This window comes from Myripristis murdjan, chromosome 16, assembly GCF_902150065.1.
Source record: "Myripristis murdjan chromosome 16, fMyrMur1.1, whole genome shotgun sequence".
NCBI lineage: Eukaryota > Metazoa > Chordata > Actinopteri > Holocentriformes > Holocentridae > Myripristis > Myripristis murdjan.
The window spans coordinates 24,479,266-24,492,522 of NC_043995.1; positions in this window are offsets into that span (position 1 = coordinate 24,479,266).

Sequence of the window (13,257 nt, forward strand, 5' to 3'; positions counted from 1 at the left end):
GGGATGGAGAGAGAAGTGAATCAGAGTGAGGGAGAAAAGGGAAACTGAAGTGGGGAAAAAAGCATAAAATCAAAGGCAAAAGCACATTGGTTTTATGCATTTTTTTTTTTTTTTTTTACTCAGGACTACCTGCTACAAAAAAACATTGTTTACATCACTATAAGGGCTGGACCACATATTTCATCTCCAAGTTAACTGGTGTCACAATTAGAGAATTTTATCAGTTTACCAACATAACAGACCAAATTATGCTATTTTTGAATATTGGATACCAGTGTGTCTATGACTTCCCTCTTCACTATGACAGGTTATTATCTAGAGCTTTTCTCTTTTTAAAGAGCTAATATATATTTTACATAATCAGATGAGACGTGTCATTTTTGTTTATTTAAAGATTTCATTAAAAAATAATAGTTTTCGTGATATTTTATATGGGCTCGAAATATCCGCTATCAGCAGCTTCAGTTACAAGCAAAAACAAAAACACAATCATAAAAAAAAAGAGAAATAAAGAGCATTGGAGGAGTGGAGAAAGAGGGAAAAGGGGTATCAAAAGAAAGGAAATCAGAGGAATGGGAAGATAAAAAAGTGAGGCAGGAGAAGAGGAGAGCGAAGAAAGAACGAGAAATAAAATAGGACAGAAAGAAATGAAATAAAAGAGATTGGTGTAATGTCATACAGAATTTTATCATTACACAGACATTTCCTAGAGAGTCCAGCGGAAAACAAGATGTGTAGCAAACCCAGGACACTTCACAGCGACACAGCTGACAGTAGAAAGACAGACAGGTGGGATAAGAGTGAAAGAAGAGTGAGGCAGGATGGACACAGACACAGACGGAGAGGGAAGAATGACAAATTCCCCGCTGATGGCTATTTACAGGCGATCCCCCCTCTCGCTGCAGCAGCCAAGGGCCTCAAACCCCTTCTCATTCTCTCATCTTTATTTTTTTCCTCTCCATCACTCCGTGGTAAATTTGTCAGTTTTGCATAATTGCGTGGTACGCCGGCATGGCGTGGTGAAATGGTGGAGGTGGAGGTGGGTCCGGCGACATGAGGCCCACAGTGTGACAGAGAAAGTAGAGATGGAAGAAGGGACAGACGGGTTGATAGAAGCAATTCCTTCTTCTAATTCTGAGAGAAAGAGAGAGAAAAAATAGGAAACACGTCTCTGACCATCTCCCTAAAACCCCAACCCCCTCTCCTTCTGCCTCCCCCCCCTTTGCCCCCTGTCCCCCACCTCTCCCCTGCCTCCCTCCCACACCTCCCCTTCTCTCTTTCACTCTCTTCTGTCTCTCTCTCTCTCTCTCTCCCTTCTCCTCTGCCTCTGCCCCCTCCCCACCCCACCCACCCCGTCTCTCCAGGAGGCAGTTGTCAATCAAGTGCGTCTCCCACAATCCCTCTGGAGCTCATTGTGCCCGCGGTCGCTGGCGGAGGCAGGCGCTGCGAGGCGGCGGAGAGCCGCAGATGGAGGGAGCGCTGTCAATCATTGTCACTAATTATTAATTTCTGTCACTCAGGCCCCCGTGGCAGCCACGTAGCGGGGCCCTTGCGCTCTCTCTCCCTCCCTCCCTCCTCCACCCTCCATCCTCCTCCCACCTCCTCTCAGCCTGTCCTCCCTCCCCATCCTTCCCTCTGTCCCTCCCTTGTTCGGTCCCTCTCTGCCTTCGTTGTCCCTCGTTAAAGTCTCCGTCTCTCTCTCGCCCTCGCCTCTCTCGCTGAGGTCGCCGGTCTCCTCTCTCTCCCTTCCATCTCTGCTCGTTCTGCAGTCCTGCTCTCCTCCCTCCTCCCAGTTGCCACTCCCAGGGTGAGTTGATTTGGTATGCCACCCCGGTCACACAAAGTTCAGCCTTTCATTATGTGGTGCACGTGCACTCACACCCCGCACCCCCTATCCAAACTCCCCACCCCTCCACCCCCCCATCATCACCAGGTCAGTCCCCTTGACTCGCTGCTCCCTTTTAATTGTATTCTGCCCTCGACCACTCCCACCCTCTCAGCCCCTCGTCCTCCCTCACCCTCCAACCCCCGCCACCCCGCCCCCATGTCCGACTCCACCTCCGATTCCTCAAGAATTCCAAAAAGACTTCAAAAATACCTGTTTGGTGTTGTTTCTCTCTCTCTCTCTCTCTCTCTCTCATTTTTTTTTTTTTTTCAAAAAGCCCAGACTTCCCAGGTCTCGACTGAGGTTCTCATTTGATTCAGTGAACTCTGTGTTTTCAATTTGCACACCGGCGCCTTTGCCTGTGATGTCACTGTGATGGCAGCTAATGAGGGAGGCCTGACCCGCATGTTGCTGCGACTGAGGATGGGCCGGTCCACTCAGTCAGGGGTTCTGATCCGCTCCCCCTCACCTCATTACTGGAGGTGACGGGCTGGGAGGCAAAGGAGAGAGAGAGAGAGAGAGAGAGAGAGAGAGAGAGAGAGAGAGAGGGAGGGAGTTGGTGATTAGGAGTTAGAGCACACACACACACACACACACAGAGAGAGAGAGAGAGAGAGAGAGAGTCTGAGGCGTAGTCATTGACATGTATTCATGAAAACACACACTGCACACAGAGGTCCACACCTAAATACTCCATGGCATGGCATTCACACACACACGGGTACATGCACTCACTTTCCCTACTCACATACTGTCATATATACACACACACACACCCATATTCACAGCAAACACACACCCCTGAACACAAACACAAATATATACAGTACATACACATCCTATTATACTCACACTCACACTTGGTTGTGCACATACACACACACACACAGACTAAACACACTCCATGAAAACACACTTAGGTGCATGTACTGTCACACTCAATTGTATATATTTACATTATGAAACCACGCACACACTCACTCACACACACACACACACAGGCACAGGCACATATACATCTTACAAAACATGCAAACATAAAAGCCTGCACATTCATTTCATACAAACACACACAATGTTACTTTCACTTACACACACACACACACACACACACACACACACACACACACTGTACATGCATATATATGTGCGAAATTGTGACACTTATATTCACTCACTCATTTAAATATAAACATCAACTATCATACCCCTGCAGTCTCACATACACACACATGCAGACACACACACACACACACACACTCTCTCTCTCTCTCTCTCTCTCTCTCTCTCTCTCTCTCTCTCCTCGTCTCCTGCAGGATTACTATTCGGGACAGACCTGTGCTGCTCTAATGAGGGGCAGAGGCAGAGGCCAGCTGGACACACTGATCTTTCACCTCCTTCCACCCCTCTGTCTGTACACTCCATCCATCCATCCATCCATCTATCCATCCATCCATCCTCCTGCCTTACACACTTTGCATGCCCCACAATCTTGCTCTGCACACGGCCATTAGCACTCCTCTACCCCTAACCTTCTGTCTCTCAGTCCCACCTCCCTCTCTCCCTCCTGCCTGTCTGCCTCTCCTCCTCTGTCTCTCGCTGTCTCTTCTCCTTCCTGTCGCTCTCTTTTCCTCGGCACCTGTCACTTCTCTTTCACTTTTTCCTTTTTTTCCTTGTCTTCCCATCTCTCCTTTTTTTTGCCCTCCCTTCCTCCACCTCTCACCTCCACCTTCTCATCTCCTCTTACCTGTCACTCTGTCTTTCTTTTCCCATCTGATTGTCTCTTTACTCTCTTTATCTATCCATCCCTCCCTCCCTCCCTCCATCCTCCTCCTCTCTCCTTCTGTAAGTGTGTGTGTGTGTGTGTGTGTGTGTGTGTGTCAGCACTCAGCACCTCAGTGGAGACAGGGTTTATTGGGGTAATGCATTTATCACTGCTGCAAGCCAGGGCCTCACCTCCTTCTTTGAACCAGTGAGTAATGAAAATGGGATCGCTTCTGACAACACCTTCGGACACACACACACACAAACACACTCACAAATGCATTCACACGCCCTCTCTCACACACACACAGAAACACACGCACACACCTGCAGAACACAGAAATGCATATCCATGCTTGTCACTACAAAATAGACAGATTTAAACACACAACAGCACCAGTGCAACCAAATCTATACACAAGTGGACCCAAATGGAAGAATGGCTGCAACTGCGCACACACACACACACACACACACTTGGAAAACACGACATCTCCTCCTCATGAATTGGCAAATTCAGATGAGGTGGTCTTTCATATTTTCTGTTGGATAATGGCTTCTTTGTGTTTGAGGAAATAATTGCGGTGCAAACAGTTGCTTTGTAGTTAAATCTATCATACAAAACAGCTAATCAACAGTGCTGCTTTAATTAAACTCAATGAGAAGCTTGCAGGCTGGAGACTATTTATCATACATTTTGAGAAATGAGACTCATCAAAGTCATTATATGAATCACAACGTGGAAGGATATCTCACTACGCTCTAACTTCTCCCAGAGTTTACTTTTGATACAATCTAGTCATCTTTTTTCTTGCATTATCCTTTTGGATGTCTGTTAGGGAAGCATAAACTTCAAATAATTGCACATTAATATTAAATATATGTTTAAAATAATATCATTTGTCATGATGGAATAGGAAGAACACAAACTGCCTTGCACTAAAGTACAGTCTCTAGGTTGGACACTGATAAAATGCAGATTGATGCTCTCTCTCCCAGAGTACAGTACATACAGGAATCATTAGTCACACAACTTGTTGGTAGCTGGTAGTTTGGTTTTTCCAGTTGTGACACTTTTACAAAACTCTGTTTCTAATTAAGAAATAACACAACACCCTGTGAAGTCATTATTGGCTATTTGACTACATGTTGATACAGGTTTTAGAAAAATTCACTTCCAAGTCACCAGATTTAATACTATCTTTATAATCTGGCTATGAGAACCTTTTTATTGGAAATTTTTTACAACAGGTAGTTTCAGCCTCACAATCAAATCCGTGTCCCCATCACTGTGAAAGCTCCAATAAATCAAATGTAAATGTGCTTCATCGGTTTCTACATCAACTTCAGTGATAAAAAGTGAGTAAGTTAGCAGTCTGTTCTGTTTTCTCCTTATTTTTCTTGTATGAACTGGTACTACTTGGGAGAAAAGTTTTCACAGTACAGTACACATGCATAACTAAACTGTACAATACCTTTGAACATGTTCCTGTATACATCACTTCAGTGCCGCTGGTCCTGTGCAGTGATTCTGACCTGCCGCATCAGTTTTGTCCAATGATCCCAGCAAAGAGTGCCCTCTTGTATTTAATTTCTATGATAATATCAGGTTGATGCTGAAAGTGAACGTCAAACTACTGACTACAATCCAGACAAAACTCCTCATGCATTCATAAATTTTGACTGGGCACTCAAGGCAATATTGCTCCAGTACCATAATACTGAGACAATTTTCTGTTTGGCCATGAATTAAAATGTTCTAAATCGAAATCTATTAATTTCATGTGGAATTTAGAAGCCATCAATTTCTGTCATGTGTTTCTACAGAGAAAGAGAGAAGGTTGGGATCAAGTGTTAATGGCCAGGGGTGCCTGTCCAATTCCATTTGTTCTGGCAGGGTTGGGGGGATGGGGGTGGTCTTTACCAGCTTAAAACGGTACCGTCACCACAGGTATTCCACTAAGGCTCTGATTGGCCTTGACAGAACAAAACATCGCTTCGGCAATCAGCCCAGGCACCTCCTCCTGCATCAAACTCATGAGGACAAGGTCAGATCAACGGCGGTGTAAAAGTTTAATCTTAGAAAACAAACTTCTCCTTAAGCTGCGCCCTTTAACGCAGCGTATCGTAACAGAGGAGAGCGTTGCTAATACACCAAGTGGTGCGTGGAGAGCTTAAGTCAAAGGATTGCTGACTAATATGCCGAAATGGCTGAAAATACTCTGTGGTATTGCAGATGGCAGTGGTATTTGTTATTCATATGGCCCTCAAGGTGCATCCACAAGGCTTGCGTGAAAGTGTGTGTGTGCGCACGTGTATGTATGCATGTGTGTATGTGTGTGTGTGTCTAGAACTGCATCCGCAGTGCTGAGGATGCCATTAATGCTTGCTGCTGATCGCCCTCCCACATTTAAATAACAATAGTGCAGTCAGAGAAAGCATTGGTGTGAATCCAACCCACAAAACACCCAGGAGCTGCAGGCCCTACTCCCGCTGTGTGTGTGCGTGCGTGTGTGTGTGTATGTGTATGTGTATGTGTGTGTGTGTATGCGTAGTGCACACCGTTATGCTCCTACACTCACACATACAAGTGAGTCCGAGACAAAGAGAGTGAGACAGAGACAGGGAAAGGGAGAGAGTGAGCAAGTGTGTGTGTGTGTATGCATGTGAGAGAGAGAGAAGAGGAGGAGAGAGAGAGATAGAAGGAGAGAGAGGGAAAGGGAGGGAGGTTGCAGTAGAGTTTAAAAAACCCCAAGTCACAGTGTTGTGCAGATAGGCGGTGTGATGAGAAACTGCGGGTCCAGGGAGCTGCCCCATTAGCATGTATACTGGTGGCCCTGGATTCTTCAGTGGATGTGCTGGCTGACTTCTAAACTGAATATAGCAAAGGGCAAGAGGTGGACAAGGTACTGATTTTTTTTTTCTCTCTCTCTCTTGTACAGCTATGCAGTATCCCTTCAATTTTAAGTGCATTTTATAGTCGAACATAATGTAACATAATGGAAAGCGCAAATGTAAACAACTGTATAAATACCATATTCCTATACAGAGATATTTCCCTATGATCCACCAAACTTATATAGACTTGACACAAGGTTCACAGGCAAGATGTCCAACTCAAAGTTTTGGGTCACATGGTTTCCAAACGGTGGCTTCACCATCTTGGGAGACAAGCAGCAGGTCCTGTTTATTGGCTTCAATGAAGAAGACATACCTGAGTGCAGATTATGACTTAATTCTGATGTCCCATAGTCACTGACATAGATATTGGTACCATTTTTTTTTTTTAATCCATGGATCTTCCACATGTTTTGACGCTAAATTGGTGTCTTTCAGTGGAACAAATCAAGAGAAAAGTTATTTGCACCTTGTTATTTGCAACTGCCATTTGGTCGGAAATGGTGTGTTCAAAGCCCGTTCAAACCTTTTGGACAAATAGAAGCTGAACTCCTCAACCTGGTCTGCATGCTCCGTTTACTGCGGAGTCACTTTGTGGAGGAGCGAGCGGTTTGTTTCAGCAGGGAGGTGCAGCTAATAAAGTCAATTTATGTTCTAGATGTCCTATATCTACATCAGGTATGGCTTGTGTTGTGAACATTTCTTGTTTAAAAATCCTCTGATTCAACACCCTCACATTCTCCGCTCGCTCCTCTAATTCTTTAATTACAGGCATCAGCATCTTTCCATCCATTTTTCATCCATTTCCATCTATAATTCACGTTTCTCTCCCTTCAATCCCTCCCACTAAGCACGCATACACACAAACACACACACACACACACACACACATACATGTACACACAAACACTCGCTCAGACATACAGCTGCAGGATACAATCCGTCACTCTCACCTCTCTCTTACACTTTCTGAAAATGCTGGCCCTCCAAGGCTTTCTGTGAGACTAAACACTCTTTGGCACACACATACACACACACACACACACACACACTGACACACACACAGGCGCACACAGTGATGCACTGATCCCATCCAAATAAATAGACTCTTTTGACAAGAAGTCACAGTGTTTGAAAAAAAATAAAGATAAAAAGAAACAAGATTTACGTTCAACAAAGCCCTGAAACGCTCAGATATCCCATGGAAGGCAGTCGGCAAATAAATTAAGAATAGTGATGAACTTATCGGCTCATTCATTTAACAGGCATGTTTCTTTTTGCCTCCCTTGTGACAAGCCACAATTTGATTTCTAATACTCTAAAGACCGAGGCACGCATGACAAGCGGAGAGAGGAAAATGAGAGGTGGGGAAGAGAGGAAAAAGTGGGATGTCGCAGGCGGGTCGATGAGTTGAGAGACTGGAATAAAATATATATATAGAAAAAAGAAAGAGACAAAAAAGAGTGAGAGGCTGAGTCTAATGAGAACCAAGAGACGGCGTGCTGGTGTCTTGTGGTGCCATTTGAATACAGGGCAGCGGCAGCAGCAGTTGGAGTCTGTGTTGAACAGCTCTGCACTTCACACAGCATCACCATCAGGAGAGCATAGTGCTGGTAGTACTCTGCTGGAGTCGACGCTGCTTCACACACTCCCACAGACCGGCTTGTGCGTGCGTGTGTGTGTGTGTGTGTGTGTATGAGAATGACTTAGAGCTCCGTGCTTCTCATTACCCAGCCAGTGTAATGTGTTCGCCTTTCATGCGTACGGTGTTGGGGCCGGTGTGTGCCCACTGCCGGCTTACAGAGAGGAAAAAGGCCCGGCCTCACCTCTGTTCTGAATGCATTAGCACACATCACTTTTTTTTTTAATCTGGACCTCAACACAGTTTCCCACCAAGTCTACTGAATAGCAAAAAAGGGAATGTGTGTGTGTGTGTGTGAGTGTGTGAGAGAGAGAAAGAGAGGGAGAGAGAGGTTATAGCACGGCTAAAAATACTCATACCAGTTCGATGGGCAATGAGAAATGGCAGTGGCAGACAGCAGGGCAATTATCATGGCTTCCAGGTTGAGAATGGAAAGAAAGAAAGAAAGAAAGAAAGAAAGAAAGAAAGAAAGAAAGAGGGGTTTCTTGAACTTTTTCAGCCTAGTACCAAGTTTTTTTGTGCAATGACAATAAAGAAAGTCTAAGTCTAAGTCTAAGTTGAGCATCTTGACCGGGATTTGCACCGATAATCCAAAGACAGGCCTGATCCCTTGACCTTTTGCCCTGCCGCTTTCAACAGCTTCCCCACTGGTGACTGGCAGCTCTGCAGTCTGTGACATCCGCCTACCCTCAACATCTGGTCCCCTCAGGGATCCCCGTTTCCCTGGTGCATTGGTCCTGGACCTGCATCACTGAGTCCATAACATCCTGGTCATTATACAAACATTATACAGATGCTACACACTGACTGACAAGGTGCTATGGTAGGAAAAACAAGTAGCTATTAAACTTGGACCATGTGGTGCGTTTCAGCTTGATGCTCCCAACTTGTGTATCAATCTTCACCGCCGCTGATAGTTCTACCATCTTTGGATCTGTGACCCTAAGATCTGTGTCAAATGAGGCCTTTACCTGCCAAGACTTCATTACCTCCCATCCCAAAGGCTTCTTTGACGTAGAGAGGGACTTTCTTCCAATTCTGTAGTCGCGGTGGAAGAGCAACCACAAAAATTGACAGTCACCAAGCAACCAAATTAATACTGTGTGTCCTAATGCATGACCCTTAAAATGAAAAAGTACATTTATTAATGAGATCTTAGAACTACTGCTGTTGATTAGGCCAAAATCTGGCAACATTTTTATATTTGTGATTTCAACATCCATGGGGCTGTCTCATTTGCAAGGAAGGAACGTTCCTTATTAGGAACCAGTTATGTCTAACATGTCACGTATTACATGTGTGAACTTAGAAAACCTAAAAGGGAGACATGACTAGTGTAGAATTCAGTGAAGCATTGGGTCAAGCTGAATGGTAATAATTACACCTCTTGTAACATAAATTCAGCTACCTCACAGCTAGCTAACACTGAGTTAGTGGCTATGCCAAACAATTTATGTTACGGTACGACCAAGAATACCAAAAAATAATAATAATAATAAGTTAATTACATTTTTAAAAATTCCAGGCAGTGAGATGAAATGTAACTGGGTTTAACTACTGTGTAGGGCCATTAAATAACCAGATCTAAAGGTTTTTCGGCTCACTATCCTGCACCACGAGAAACCACTTGATGCTTCGTCAACATTTTGCCAAACCAAGGAACCGAACTAGGACGTGTCCTAACTAGGATGTGCCTCCTTCTGTAACGAGATGATCCTAAGAGGTCATATTTCCTAAAAATGCCACCTAACTAGATCGCTTCCTCGCAAATGAGACAGAGCCTCTATTTGTTGCCTGCCCAGTGGTCTTGTCTCTGATTTTATGAATGTTAATGTCTTCAGTTTAATCAAGTTGGTAGAGAACATATTCAATTAAGAGCACACTCATATCCTTGGCTTGGTATTGTCATTTGGATTCACCCCAATTAATGTGGCACTCTGAGAAATGTGTGCATCTGACCCGGAGGCCACTGGTTTTTAATGTCCTGTTGTCTCCCAGAGCGCTACTCCACTCTCACACTTTTAACGCCACTTCCTACAGCAAATTCCTAAAGGCTTTTTGGACAACTACTTCCAAACACTAGTCTAGTGTCTCTGCTCAACACCAAGGATATTATTTATTGTTTTAATTGCGCCTGCTTTTGTATGCTCCGTGGCTGTTGCTCCGTTTAAGAACAAAAAGTCTGACTTTTTGCATGCTCAGGCCATGAAGACAAAATGTAGAGAAGCTGAATGGAGATGGAAGGGTGAGTGTATTGTGTTTTACAGTATTATGGAAAGACTTATAGCTGATATTTCTGACCTTTTGAAAGCTATCTAGGATCCCTTCCAGCTTTCTTCACCAGGTTTTTAAACCATCTTCTGTTCACTTTATTAAAAAAAAAAGTGTCAAGAATTTTTCATAATCTGTGCTAAGAAAGCACAGAACATAAGATTCAACTTAGATAAGGACCTATTTGTTTAAGCTTTTCTCCCCTCTCTGCCTTGATTTGGTTACTAAAACATTTCTTAAAGAGGTACTCAAATCTGCAGAAAGTTCATTGTTTTTGTTTATTATCAATAGCTTTCTGGCCACCGACATTTTTCCTCAAAGTTTTACATAGGCAGCAGTTAAAACTCTTTAAGAAAGCCGTGACTGACACAATATCTTCCACAAACCACAAAACCATCACTTAACAGGCCTATTCATCCAAGGTTTAGCTGTTTCAAAGGAAGTTATATCTCTTACAAGACAAAAATAATACATTTGTTAAGTTCTAATCTAATCTAGAATTATATCTGTTATCATTACTTTTTTTATTAATAACATCATAAATAATATCTGGGAATTAGATACTGTATGTAATGCTGGAAAGCTAATTGTTTTCACATGTGGACACTATGAGCTTTCCAGGGGTGAAAAGGAGATTCATAATGATTTTTGGACTATGCTGAAGCCAGGTGAGAAAATACATTACGGTGGTAATGCCTCTGCAGTAGTGTGATTGGTAAAGTTGTGCGCTGTAGCCTACAATTCTTAAGAAATGCCAGACAACACTTAATGAGGTCTGGACTGAAAAAAAAAAAAAAACGGAAACCTGGCCGTTAAGCTTTAAGCGTTTTGCACTATCTAGGTCTAACAAAGCAAGCAGGATTTACACACAAAAAAGGTACCTATTTTGAAAAAGGACACATTAACCCTCTCTCCAAAGGTTTTAGGTGTAAGAGAAGCCTTTTATATTGACTCCCCATATCTCCTCCCAAAATGATTGTGCATGGTCCTGAACCCAGGCTTACACACACACACACACACATTACCAGTGGTGAAAAAAAGCCCCCAAATCTATCAGATAAATGTAGTGAAGTAAAAACTACATTATTTTCCTCTGGAGAGTGACATTATAAAGTCTCACAAAATACAAAACAGTACTTGAGTAAATGTACTCTGTCCAAGAAGGATGAAATACAAAAAACAAGGAAAGGAAACAAAACAATACAAAGCACAAGACCCATAATGGTGAACTCTAGAAGAATATGGCTGGCCTTTGTGTCCTACAGTGCACAGTTTACCTGCCACCACCAGCCTTAGACCTTCAGCTCATATATGAAACCTTGGGCGTGCAACGTCAAAAGGGAGCCCTCACCAGGGCAGCTGAGTGTTCAATAGGTGCCGGGACAAACAGACAAGGAGGAACTAGAGGAAGTCGGTCTGTGCTGTGACCTATTTTGAGTCCAAGAGAAGCTGGGGTTTACACTACAATAGAGGAGGAGAGAATTGGCCGTTTGAAAATCGTCCACCAACAACGGCAAAGGGCACGGGTGAAGCAAACAATCATGTAAACCAAAACTCAGGCCACCTCTCACACCAAAAACCAGTACCGCAGCAAGACACAGCGTCATTACAACGTCACAACTGTCTGGTTTCTTCCAACACTAATGAGAGAGGGAGAGCGAAAGAGAAAGAGAGAGGGAGAGCGAAAGAGAAAGAGAGAGAGAGAGAGAGAGAGAGAGAGGAGGAGAGTACCCTGATTAGTCTGGCAGCATCAGTGTCAGACACTCAGCGGGGCGTCCAAAGCTCTGTGTGTGTGTGTCTGTGTGTGTGTGTGTGTGTGTGTGCGTTCAAGCATTTGTATGTCTGCCAGTATTTGCTCTCCCTTTCCCTTTTTGCTTCCCATCTCCTTGCCTCTTCTCTCCTCTCTCCTCTCCTCTCCCTGTCTCTCTCTCTCTCTCTCTGTCTCTCTCTCTCTCTCTCTAAGCTCCAAAAACTCTGATCCCCCCATTCGTTCAGTCTGGCAAATGACTGGAGGGGCTGACAATCCACTGTCAGCAAGCGCCGCCACAGTCAATAACATTGTCCCATGTCACCGCACTACACTGGCTAAAGCTCACATTTCTTATCCCTCCCAAAAACTGCTGCTTAACAGCCCCTCTCTGCCTTTGCCAATTCTGCAAAGCGCGTTGCCATATCCTCCCCCCAATTCTCCCCACCCATTTTTTGGTTCTCCAAATGACCAGAACATCCTTGGGTGAAGTGAATCCTGCATATCTTAAGGCCTGGCAGCAGCAGCAGATGAAATTCAGGACCGAGTATGATGTGCTATTCACGAGGCCTCTGAATACTAAGCAAGTGACGGGCGAGTGATCCGACTGTCTTGCTGTAACTAGACGGGTCATGTACACTCAAGTACACACGGGTCCATCCACAAGCAAATACATCCGCACATACGCATGCATGCACAAGCCGTAGTGGAGCTCAGACAAGTGTTGCCAAGAAATTGTAGTCTCCATGATAATCCAGTTCTCCTCTATCGTGTTCCATTAACCTCACAGCATACACACACACACACACACACACACACTCTCCTGCTCTTACACCACACACACACACACACACACACACATGCACGTCTGTCAGTCTCAGGGCCTATGTCGTCCAGCTCCATTGTATCTGCATGAGGCTGAGATAATGGCATCTGTCACTGCTCCTTTTGTCAGTGCCGTCCCCGGCCCCTGCTCACTGCTGGTCCCCATTAGCTGGCTGCTGGCCCGCTGGCCCCTCCGCTCCACGCTCTGCTGCCTGACCGAGGAAA